The sequence below is a fragment of the Schistocerca piceifrons genome, chromosome 6, assembly GCF_021461385.2.
Source record: "Schistocerca piceifrons isolate TAMUIC-IGC-003096 chromosome 6, iqSchPice1.1, whole genome shotgun sequence".
Taxonomy (NCBI): Eukaryota; Metazoa; Arthropoda; class Insecta; order Orthoptera; family Acrididae; genus Schistocerca; species Schistocerca piceifrons.
This window is the reverse complement of record NC_060143.1, coordinates 178,822,210-178,835,145: the sequence shown is the minus strand read 5'-3', so window position 1 is coordinate 178,835,145 and position 12,936 is coordinate 178,822,210.

The window sequence follows — 12,936 nt, the reverse complement described above, 5'->3', positions numbered from 1 at the left end:
TGATGACAGAACAATTTCTTTTTACGAAATTACATTGAAATTTAGAACTTCAGCTGCTGACAGGCGTTCATAAACATCAACGCGAACAGTTGAAAATGGATGCTTCGACCGTGACTCGAACCGGGGATGTCCTGCTGACATGGCAGACGCTGTATCTGTCAGGGCCACTGAGGACACACAGGATAGTCTGAATACAGGGACTTATCTCTGGCACGCTACCCGTGACACCCACATTCCCAACTTACTGTCCACACACTACATTTGTAGTGCCACTACCCATTATACTCAGTACTCACGCCAGTCAGTCTAGCGATTCCCGTAAGACTTCAGACAATGTGAGTGCAGCCGCACTGAAGAAGATCATTGGCCGGATGTCCGAAAGAACAGATACCATCTACATATAGATTTCTTTATAATTCTAACACGCAGAATGTCTTCCATTGTGTATGTACCATTTTCACTTATGACACAGGATTTTCTCATTTGTGCATCATCGTGCAACGCCGACTAACGATTCACTTCACTTGCGCAGTGGTAGAAATTTTAAGTTTTTTGTACATTAACTCTTTTTTATCGGTGTATTGCTATACATTAAATGGTTATAGCGGTTTGTAATCACGATATTTATCTTGCGTTGCCCTGTAATTCATTTTGTTTACATTCTCTACCTTAGCAGATGCTCGAGCAATTTCTCCCCATTCGTCTATAGGATGACTGTGCTCGGAATGAGCAGTGGATAGCACACTGGACTCGCATTCGGGAGGACGACGGTTCAATCCCGTCTCCAGCCATCCTGATTTAGGTTTTCCGTGATTTCCCGAAATCGTTTTAGGCAAATGCCGGGATGGTTCCTCTGAAAGGGCACGGCCGATTTCCTTCCCCGTCCTTCCCTAACCCGAGCTTTCGCTCCGTCTCTAATGACCTCGTTGTCGACGGGACGTTAAACAACACTAACCAACCTAACCTGTGTTCGGAATGTGGCATATGCTGCTGAGCAGAAATTTCAGTGTGGAACTTAACCTATATTTTCTTGCCATGAAATGCCTGGAATTTTGCAGAAGGACACTTGCCTGAATTATTCTGATTTTCAGAGAAAAACTCCGTAATTTTGGACACTTCTGAACGATATTATAGCAATTAATCTGTGGGTACCTTCTTCAAAATTCCGTACAAAATCCAAGCTCACTGTTGTAAATGACGTGACGGATAAGAGTGGCAATTGAAGAGCCACGTCTTTGGCGATGGTACCAACGTACTTTTCAGCCGTTGGCCTCTATTCTCATGAAATACTTTAAACAATACTGGATTAACAGGGATTAATATTTCATTAAAGCACTTACCTTATTACTGAAAATTATCTCTTCTTGTAAACGAGTGAATTTAAATGCAATGAACACGCCTTTTTGCGTGATGCTTCCTACAGATCGGTGCCTGCGAAGTACTGAGTAATTTCAAGGTGAATATCGCTGTGGAATGTACACACCAAGATAAAAACAAGACGCACCACGAAGGAATTATGCAAATGGGACGGAAATCGGTAGATGTGATGCACATGTACACAAAACAATTTCGGAAGAACTGGATGGCTTATCCAAAAGAAAGAGCTACAGAAATAGCGCATATCAATAACGCGTTGGTGCACCTTTGGCACCTATGCATGCAGGTTTTCGGCTCTGGATTGATTGTTAGAGTTGTAAGACGTCCTCCTGAGGGATATCGTGCCTAATTCTGTCCAGTGGGTGTGTTAGGTCAACAAAATCCAGAGATGGTTGGAGCGACCTATCCATAATGCTCCAAATGTTCTCGCCTGGGTCAAGATAGGAGTTCGCAAGGACGAAGACAAGTAGTGGCAACTGTAGTATGGCCTGCCAGGGAGGACAACGAAACGGGGTGTAGAATTCGACTACGGACCACTGTGATGTAGGGGTGCCACGGATGACGGAAGAAAACCACCCTGCTATGAAATGAACTTGCATCAGAGGACATCACTGATGCTTGTCGGGCCGTATGGCGCGCGACAGTTACGTCGATATCGCATCACTCTCCAGGGCGTCTCTCTTAAGATAGGGCCTCAGTTCGAAGCGGGACACATCACTGAAGACAGTTCGGCTCTGGTCAATGAGATTCCAAGCCGAGGACGAGTCTGGACGCGCCGCAGACCGTGGTGGGATACCAACCTGAGGACAATTAGAAGTGATGGTGTGGGGTTCCATTCCAATTCAGAGCAGGACCCCTTTATTTGTCATCCGTGGCACCGGTTACAGCACAGTGGTGTGGCGACGATATTCTACGCCCTGTTTGTTTCCCTTAATGGCAAGCCATCCTGGGTTCCTATTGCTTGCTTCGTGCTTGCCAAGCCCAACCTTGGCCAGTAAGGTCTCCAGATCTCTCCCCAATAGAGAACGTTTGGAGCATTATGGGCAGAGCTCTCCAGCATCTCGTTTTTTTTTTGCGATATAACGCACCAATTGGACAGACTTTTGCACGAAATCCCTCAAGAGGGCATCCAGAATCTCTATCAATCAATGCCAAGCCGAATAACTGCCTGCATAAGGGCCAGAATGGGATCAAGTTATTACTGACCATCTCATTTTCTGAAGCCTTTTCTCTTGAATAAATCATCAAATTTTTCAGTAATTGTAGTAATTTGTTTGTCTTTCCGTGTACATCACATCTGTCGATTTGCGCCTCATTCGGCTAATTCCTCATTGGTGCGTCTTCTTTCTTTCTTAACGTGTATTTGTGTAATGTCGTGTAGTGACGTTATGAGAAAATTCGTTTTTACGCTTAAATGTACCACCCAACAATATCATTTTAAACACAAATTTACACTCATGTTTCCTTATTCAGTTGTCCCAAGGAGTTTGCTGACGGCGGATTCGCTTATAATAATGAAACACATTCTACATGCACTATTCACAAGTACTAACTCTATAGACTTCCAGTATTGGCACAGAAGATACGTATACTGCCGGAATGACTTGCAGTTTAAACTCTTGCACCAGGAATGCCTTTAGGGAAGAATTTTGATCTCTTTAAACAGTTCGTGATATTATTTTTATACTTGACGCATTGTAATCATCTGCGTATGACTGGACATTGATCTCTAGACTCATTTATCTTCAAACGCCTTGTTAAAGTAAATCTCTTCTCTTTGACCAGAGAGAAACTACCCGCCACTTTGGCTGGCCGATGTGGCCGAACGTTTCTAGGCGCTTCAGTCTGGAATCGCGCGACCGCTACGGTCGCAGGTTCGAATCCTGCCTCGGGCATGGATGTGTGTGATGTCCTTAGTTTAGTTAGGTTTAAGAAGTTCTAAGTTCTAGTGGACTGATGACCTCAGATGTTATGTCCCATAGTGCTCTGAGCCATTTGAGCCAACCCGCCTCTTAATCAGGAACAGGATGCGCTCGCTACGTCGGCAGCGGTGAACTTCTCGGCCGGCACAAGTTTGCAACTTCCGGCCTGATGTTTTATACTCGTTCCGTGCATCTGAAACGTAATGTGAACAACAGGCTGGGTAGCAAAATGGTCACGTACGCGTAAAATAATAACGCGATGCAAAGTTGCTGAGAGCTCGCGTAAATTCATCACGTATACGCAACTATGACGAAATTTCCGCGTTCTGTAGCAGAATGTAATTTATAAGCTAACCTCATAAACTTGGATAACTGCAAGATAACGTAGGCGTAGAAGGCAGACAGACATGCATTCGAAATATAAAAGCCTTAATTGTAAGAAAGGATTCCCATATATGTATATATGTACTAGCAACGATAAAATCGTGGAATTACATAATCAACTTTTCTTACATGCACATATAAAGTTAAAATACGTGGTGCACTAAAGAAAAGAGCGCTTAAATGTGTAAGTGTTCCCTGTTTGTACCTCTGTAGATATCGTATCGTTACACATTTAGGGGAATTTGTTCCACTAGCGGGCATTAAGCCTTTTTGCTCTTTCACAAGAATCGTTTGAAGGAATTTCAATAAAACTGCTAAACGTGACAATTTATGACATTAATACTGCGAAATCACAAAAGTAAATCAAAACAATGGGTTTCAATAAGATTAATCACTTTTCAAAACAGTGTTTAAAATGGTAAGCTTCAACTAACTGTTCTCAACGCTGGATGCGCCGTATGATAAACAAAACACTGCAAATGTGGACGCAAAAAGAATTAAATAAAATGGTCAAAGTGACACTTTAATTTCCTCTGTTGAAAACTTGTGTTATTTTAAGAGTGGGATCACCGGAAGGAATATTTGGAGCGCCGCTTCGTGGTACCTGGAAAAAAATTATTGCCTATAGTTTTCTTGTTCCTGTTGAATTCATAATGCCTCTTCAAATGTTCTGCTACATCGTTAATGAAATTCAAATTTTAGTTTTTGCAGCAGTTTTCTTTCTCCTGTTGAATTCATATGGCATGTTCAAATACTCAACTGAATATCAAAATATTTTCAAAATTTTTGGTTTATTTTGGGGGAAAATGCAACACAGTCATCTAAATGTTTAAGATGTACAATCAGCTCATCTTTCAACTCATAAGCGAAAGTATTTTTAAATCTCCGACGAGCAAGTACAGTTCTTGTGTTTCCCCCTCTTTAAGGGCAGAAACACGTTTTCCCAATGAGCTATTAGAGTAAAAACAAATGACTTCTGCTGCTTTGCCGATGATGAATTTTGCAGCTAATAAGCAACCGACAGCTTATTTCATTGACTACTTACTACGTTTCTATTTCCTTGAGACTGCCATTCTGATAATATTCGGTGAAAAATATGATAATGCTTCAGTATGCTTGCCTGTAGGACTGATTCTCGTCTGGTACTGGGCACAGACGAAGTGTCCTAGACTTGAACCAATACGATCGGTTTAAAAAGACTTTCTGTTCAAATTTATGTAAGTTTAGTTAGCAAAGTAGCGCTACCTTATTGTTAATACTGTCACATTTTAATCAACATCTTATTCCTTAAACTTAGCAAAGATTGTCTAAAAGTCTTATGAAAATTACCTGTGCATCGATTATAACAGTGGATGTCCACTTTACAGCGGATTCCTTGCCACTGACGAGGATAAAATGAAAGTGATATATGAAACAGGAAATAAGCGTGTTCCTCTACAAGTGCAGAACGGTTAGTTTTTGCCGTCTAGCATGCAAATCTGTAAATCCAAATTTTTCCAAGGCAGAGGCTTGTCCGCCGCAGGGGCAGCTCCCCCCATCTACCATATTGCTTAGCAAAACACGTATTTTAATTCTCGGTTATTATACACTTATCTGCTAGAAAATTATTACCACTGACCTACTATCGATATAAACCCGTCAAGGCGATAGCAGCGTCACCTGGTGAGGAATAACTGCTGTTCAGACACACGCACGGCGCGTGTAGTATCAGTGAGCGTTCTGTCTGTTTGTAGAATGAGGAAGACGCACCATCTATATGAGCTTGACGAGGGATAATTATGACGGCCTGAGGCTCGACACCTGCATTTCTTAAACTGCGTGGCTTGTGGGATGTTTGAGGAATGCTATGGTGAATATCTTCAACACTTGGCGAAATTAAGGTGAAACCACGTCCAAATGTCGTGAGTTTGGGCTACGAAACCTTCTGCATCATGCCGATGGGAGGGCACGAATCCGTCCTCTTCCAGGACAACAACTCCTTGATACCTGTGCTGTGGGTCGGAGACAAGCTGGCGGCGGCTCTATTATGCTCTGGGAAACATTTCTGTGGGCATCCATGGATCCAGTGGAGATCGTGCAAGGCACCATGACAGCCGAGGAGTCTCGTAATCTGGTAGCAGACCACCTACACCACTTCATGATTATCATGTTTGTCGATGGCAGTGGCATTTTTAAGCAACACAGTACGCTATGTCACAAAGCGAGACGTGTGATGGAGTAATTCGAGGAACACAGTGGCGAGCTCCAGTTGATGAACTTGTAATCCCAACTCGCCAGATCTGAATCCGATCGATCACACCTGGGATGTGAGTGAACATGGCGTCGGAGCTCATCGCCCGCCTCCCGGAGTTTACAGACAGTAGATGACTAGTGTGTTCAGACGTGGTGCCAACTCCCTCCTGTGGCCTAACGAGGCCTCATTACTTCCACGCCACGATGCGTCACCGCTGTTATCCTCGCCAACAAAAATGTTCAAATGTGTGTGAATACCTAAGGGACAAAACCACTGAAATCATCGGTCCCTAGACGTACACTACTTAAGCTAGCTTATGCTAAGAACAACACACAACATGCACGATGGATGACTCGAACCTGTGGCGGGAGGGGCAGCGCAATCCGTGACATGGCGCCTCTAACAGCTTGGCCACTCCGTCCGGCTCCGCGTCAGTGATGTACACGCCAACTATTAGATAGGTGGCCATAATGTTCTGGCTGATCAGTGTATATGTATGCATGTGAGGCATTTTTCCGAGCGCACATTCTTTTTCATGTAATTAGATGGTCGTTGGACTATAGTGGAGGCAGTCGAATATTTGAGCACACAAATTCTGAGACTATGAACGACAAGTAAGGTACTCGAAATCTTTGAAAGGAAAAAAAACTAGAAATCAAACCACGTAGAAGAAGGTGTAATTAGATGAATGACGAACACCAACTTCACTTAACCCGCCCGGCTAGCCGAGCCGTGTAGCGCACGGCTTTAGGGAGCGGGAAGGAGCTCCTGGTCCCAGGCCCGAATCCGCCCGGCGGACTTGTGTCGAGGTCCAGTGAGCCGGCTAGTCTGTGGATTGTTTTTAGGCGGTATTTCAAGGCATCAATGTAACTTTCTTTGAATTCAGGACGCCCCGTAAAACATTTTCCTGCTGAGTAGCAATGATGAACGTCTGCCAGATGTTTCAAAAATTCTTCACACATATACTTCTCGAGATCTCAAAATTGGTCGTAGTGAAAAGGTGTCAGATTTGGAGGAACAGTAGGAGGTTGAAGAATTCATACCTTACATCACCCAACCAAGCAAAAGCCAAAGTACAGTTATGAGCACGAGTATTAAACTGATGATCTTCCGCAATCGCTGATTTAACAGGGAGCCATCCACACCACCGAGATCTATAATATTTACACTTTTACAGTAATCAGTTAAAAGATTCACTTTCGAGTCTCAATTAATATTTCTCCTAACATCCTGACGAAATTGATCTTTTGTTCTCAGATGGAGCTGGGTAGGGCAGTAGTAAGTCGCCGAATTTTCATTATGGGAGACGGTGGTTCGGTTTCCTGTGGTTTCCTCAGTCATTTGAGGCAAATGTCAGAGCGGTTCTTTTGAAAAGGACAAGAACGATTCCGTTTCCAGTCTCCTTCAATTTCATCATGTTCTCCGTCTCTAACCACCTCACCTTTCATGCTCCTTCAAAATGGCTCTGAGCACTATGGGACTTAACAGCTGTGGTCATCAGTCCCCTAGAACCATGCTCCTGCTCTTCATATGTTTCGGTAGAAGGACATCAGCTCCAAAACACGGCTCTGTTTACGATATTTTCGTCTGTGGTTTCGGTTTTATATAGACTTGACACAGATAGTATTCCAGTTACGTACGAATCCAGGTAATCAGTTCTTAGCACTTGAAAATGAAGGACAGATTCATAATGACCACCAAATTTGAAAGATATTTGCATTCGCAATAAAACATTCAAATGATTTTATAACGGTATAGCATTCCATTGCTTACACTTAACAGAGTGCAAGGAAACAAAGACCATTTCAGCTGCCGAATAAAGGCGGTTGAAATTCGAGGAATAGTGTTTAAGACTGAGACGATATACCACATGTTTTTGGAAGAAATGAAAGTGTTGGAAGAAATGAAAGTGCTGTCCACGCAAGGAAACGAGATAAAACGGGATGGCCGAAGCTAGGAAGATATCGCAAGTAACTTATCACAGGTGAGAGAGTTTTTCGTCAGTCAAGAGCCGTACTGATATCACATATTCGTATCTAACTGAAGAAGAAGGTCATGAGATTGTTGGTATGCAGCACAGAAATATGTAGAAGTGAAATTATAACTATGGGAAACAGAGAAAACACTAAAATGAAAGCATTAGATAAGTGGTGCTGTGGAAAACTGTTGAGATTTATGTAGACATGAAGTACGAATTGGAGAAGCACTACAACGCTTAGACGTCGAAGGAAGTATACAACAGACATTTACCAGCGGAAGGGATAGGTTAGGTTGACATTTGTTCCAGCACCCGTTAATTGTTAACTTCGCGTTCAGTTGGGCAGTAGAGGCGGACGAAGGCAAGAATATGCTAGGCAGGCTGAAGAGGGCGTCGTGTGAGGTAGTTACGCTGGGGTGAATAGATCGAAAATCGCGAAATATCGGGATCGATGGCTAACCAGACATAAAGGAATTAACTTCAGATTTTAAAAAAAATCCAAGCCTGGATTAGAAAAGGAGGATGTGGAGTAGCAAAACCTCTTTAAAAAACTTTAGTCCACGTGGCCCAGATGAAGTACTTAGTGAGTGTCTCTTGCCAGGGTTACAGCAAACACAGCAACTGTCAACGAGCCATCGTGGGAGCAGGTGCTCCCTACAATGAATCGACGTGTGGTAGCAGCATCCCTTTATGCTAGGCAGGTAGATTTCTTAAGCACTAATTGGAATTCTATCTAGGAAGAGGTATTATGATTTAAAAGGCGATCCTCCAGTGTAGGTACTGTGCGAACAGCTGGTTAGCCATCCATAGAAAAGCCATAAGTCTCTAAGGAATGAAGCCCACGATAAAGGACAACGTTTTGGCGTTTAAGATATATTATGTAAGGTTACCTGAAATATAAGAGAAATTTTGAATACAAAGGAATTAGAGCCTATTGAAAACTGGAAACAAACAAATATAGACCTGGCTGTAGTAAGAGAAACGAAAATGAAACTGACACAAACAAAATATTTAAATAATTAGACATTAATTTACAGTGGTGTCGAACACTCTAAATGAGTAGTGAATGGAATAGGTATTCTTACAGAAGAATAATGGAGAAGAAAGATATTTTTTTGTGACCACATAGATGATGAGATAATAACTGATAGAATCTGAACTGGTAGATGACCTTTATGTGAAGTAGGAGTATGCTCACCTGAAGAAAGAAAACGCCAAGTTTCTGAAATATTTTATGAAGAACTGCAAAAACAAATAAATAAATATAATAAAACTGATCATTTGTTACATTCGGAGACCTAAATCCAGAAACTGGAAAGGTGCCAATAATAGATACAAAAATGGTTCATATGGCTCTGAGCACTATGGGACTTAACTTCTGATGTCATCAGTCCCGTAGAACTTAGAACTAATTAAACCTAACTAACCTAAGGACATCACACACATCCATGCCCAAGGCAGGATTCGAGCCTTAGACCGTAGCGGTTGCGTGGTTCCAGACTGTAGCGCCTAGAACCGCTCAGCCTCCCCGACCGGCCAATAATAGATACAGTATGCACCTTTGGTTAAATAGCTTTAAATGGAAATGGAAATACATTAAGAGAATTTCCTACATTTAGTCAGCTAAAGTTCACAAATATCTTCTTGAAACAGAAAGACACAAATAAATGCAGCTGAAAAGCAAGTGGTTCACTCTCAACAATTGGCTAATTAAAAGCTAATAAAATACTTATATACATAGAGATAGTGATGTAGGCTCCAATTACTTCCTAGTTACTTCAGAGGGTGAGGTGTGGGCTAGATTGAGGAAACAAACAAATACATGGAAAACACAAAGAAACAACTTGAAAGATAAAGCTGTTTTTCTCCAGGAAGAAAGCAGAAGGAACTAATATCAAGAAAGACTCACACAGGAATTGCAAATGATTGCAACTATAGACAATATTGAAGAAGAATGGGAAAGATTAAAGTCAGCAATGTTGAAAATAGCTAATGAGGTACTAGGGAAAAATATAGTCTCAAACAGAAAGAAGGGTCTGAAAATACGGAATACAGAACTAGCTGACAATATTAAAGAAAAGGAGTAAGATATAAAGTCATTTCCTTGTTACAAACATGCTCGGAAACCCTAAAAAACAGTTTATATTAACGGACTGACTGTACCGTTCGAACAGAGAGAAGTCACTGGGAGCCATCTCAGGAAAATACAGGTGAAGCAAAATTCGATAGCCCACATAAACAGCATGTGTGACTGTTTCCTATGTGACACGGGACTGGGCTTTGTACTCGATAAAAATGATACTCTTGCACAGCTTCCTGCTACACTTCGTCGAGCCATCTCCTCAGAAACTTGTCAGGGTACTTGTAGCATGCTCGTGTGTTTTGGCATTTACAAAAATAACCTATTAACACCACACGAAAACAGTGTCAAAAGCACTCAGCATCGCCTTGTCCAACTGTAAGTCTTCGTCTTTCTTGGAGGTGGTGGCTGTTGCTAGATCCAGCCAATAGTATGGATAGCACGGAATATTTTAAGGAGTCCATTACTTGTTTTCATATGTTAGGCGCCGATGTGAAGGGGTTACGGTGTGCTTGTTGACACTATGACGATCCTCTGTGTGGACATATGTGGTTGATCGGAACGTTGACGGTGGTCTTCCGCTTCCAAGCAGTCATCATCGAGCCGTTTCACATCCTAATGACTCACGTGTCTAGACCAGCCGTCGAAATGACGACCCTGAATACGTTAATGTTCAATCCTCTGTCCTCCACAGTGAAGACTCAATTTTTATCACTGTTTTGCGCCTTATCTACAATACTAGGACTGATAACAAAACTTGGCACCTTAAGTACACTAAGGAGCGGTTGTCACTGAGGCGATACGACATGTGACAAGACTCACTACAATGAATTTCACGTTATACGGCACTTATTGCAGCAGTAGTCCTCTTCCCACTGGGGAGGAACATTATGGGGTACGACACACTATGCGACTCCCGATACGATAAGGAACAAGACTGCATGAATCAGGTTTGCATTTCAGTTTCAGTTGCAACGATGAGCTCCCTTGAACAGGACTTTATTGTGGCTTGTCATTATCTGAAGCTCAAATAAGTGCAAAGGAAAAGAAATTTCTGCGTGTACTCGTACAATATTACAAATATCAGTCTTCGGCTGAGGTTTCTCGTGAGCTCCCTCAACACGAACACAAATACCACGAATTTTTCAAAATATCTCTACAGTTTGCATTTATTGGAGAAATTGGTCTCAATTCCTCGTAACACGAATTATCGACTGGCTATTCTCCTGCTGAGGAGCTACTAATTACTATACGATGTGTTGGTAGAAGTGTAGGAGTGACGACAAAAATGCCACGATGAAAAGTTTATTCTTTTTTAAGACCAACTAATGTGGCACTTTATTCCTTGTGTTACGTATATAAATAATGGTTTGAAATTAATAGATCTAAGATAGTATTTCTAAAACTGATCAATTTCGTAAAGCAGCATATGATTAAGTTTGAGGAGTATACATATGAAATCTCTGCATTTGAAGTAAGATCTCTCGCCATCGGTGGTGTAGCAGTGGGTGGCGAACTAGCATGCGGTTGGACTGTGTTTGAGAAAACAGAGGAAGCAAATGGCATTTTTGGCTTCGTCAACCTACTCTTTCAGAATTAGCAGGAATTTAGATTTCAGATCACTTCTACAGTCACAGAGTACGAGGGTTGGAACTTAAATAGTGGCAACTATTTATTCACAAAAGTGTTACATGTTTGCCGGCCGGTGTGGCAGAGCGTTTCTAGGTGCTACAGTCTGGAACCGCGCGAACGCTACGGACGCAGGTTCGAATCCTGCCTCGGGCGTGGATGTGTGTGATGTCCTTAGGTTAGTTAGGTTTAAGTAGTTCTAAGTTCTAGGGGACTGATGCCCTCAGAACTTAAGTCCCATAGTGCTCAGAGCCATTCAAGCCATTTGAAGTTACATGTTTGCACCTGTTACTGTCCTCTAAGTAGCCCCCGCGTTGTGTAGACACCGTTGAAAGCAATGCGGAAGGCTTAGTATACCGTTAGCAGGGCCTGTCCTGATGATGGTGCGAATGTAGCGGTTTAAACTTATGGCGATTCTCGTGTACGACTGTGATGGTGTTATCGTAACATATTACGTTCCTACGCGCAGACCGTCAGTGCACAGTACTACTATTCCTTTTTGGAGCATCACCTGTAACCAGCTTTTCGAAAGAAGTGGATACACTTTCTGCGCAACACACCCATCACTTTGCACGACAATGCACGAGCGCATACAGCGCAAGTAGTGGCTGTTCTGTTCGGTCGTTGGGACTGGGAAGTACTGTATCATCCATCATACACCTAGGACTTAAGTTCTTGTGACTTTGATTTGATTACGAAGATGAAGGAACCTCTTCGTGGCATTCGCTTCAGAACTGTTCCAGAGATTCGACAGGCAGTAGACCGCTCCATTCGCACCATCAAAAGAACAGGCCCTGCTAACGGTGTACTACGCCTTCCATATCGCTGCCAACGGGTCCTACACAACGCTTGTGACTACTTTGAAGGACGGCAACAGGTGCAAACATGTAACTCTTTTGTATCGTTTGCGAATAAATAGTTGCCACTATTTATTTTCCTACTCTCGTATTTGGAAATCATGGAGTAGACTGAAGAACCATTCAATGAGCATCCTCAGCTGATGACTTTCATTGTCTTCTTATTTCAGTGACCTTTGCATTTCCGGCTTCCGCTTTTATAGGCAGCGTACGAAAAAAACAAATACGAGGCGGCTCCGCACTTTGCTTACCAGGTCAAAGCAAGCGGAAATAGCCTCGTATATGACGCCTGGCTTCCAACTTCGTTGGCGACAGCCTCCAACATATATCTCACATTTTCTGGGGAATGGATAGGGGTATCGCTGTCTTCCATCTTTAAAAGCAATTTCTATATGTTAGCTACATTTCGTACGCAGCAATGTGTGAGCAATAAGGCACCAAACGCAATTTGATCGGTGACTACATACTTTATTGAA